Here is a 333-nt window from a genome sequence, read left to right on the forward strand (position 1 = left end):
TCCTAGGTCACTGGAAACCGCACCGAGCCGGTCCGCATCTACGTGTGCTTACGTCCCATTCCCTACCTCAAACCTTAACCTGACACAGGGCAGGCGCAGGGAACCCGGCTGGCGCGGACTCATCGGTTGGGCCTCGGTTTCCCCCGCCTGGACAAAAGCGAGCGCAGGGTCCTCCCGGACCAATCCGGGGCGCTGGCTCCTTGGACTGGCATCTCTCTCCTCTATGCCCCTTTCTCGGATCATTCTCTGGGAACTGACAGACCCAACCGCTCTGCTGCCGAGAGGCGGGGGGGGGGGGGTTGCTGGGCCGGAGCCGCGGGCGCCCCTAGTAGG

The 333-nt window shown here is 65.5% G+C and overlaps 1 protein-coding gene across 6 annotated transcripts in view; it reads left to right on the forward strand.

The window, feature by feature from the left end:
• Nucleotides 1-333, forward strand: part of ACBD5 (acyl-CoA binding domain containing 5) — a 66,572-nt gene that overhangs the window by 663 nt on the left and 65,576 nt on the right. The gene's annotated exons all lie outside the window — the stretch shown is intronic.

The sequence above is a fragment of the Tupaia chinensis genome, unplaced genomic scaffold (genome assembly GCF_000334495.1).
Source record: "Tupaia chinensis unplaced genomic scaffold, TupChi_1.0 Scaffold000001_1, whole genome shotgun sequence".
In the NCBI taxonomy this organism is placed as follows: domain Eukaryota; kingdom Metazoa; phylum Chordata; class Mammalia; order Scandentia; family Tupaiidae; genus Tupaia; species Tupaia belangeri.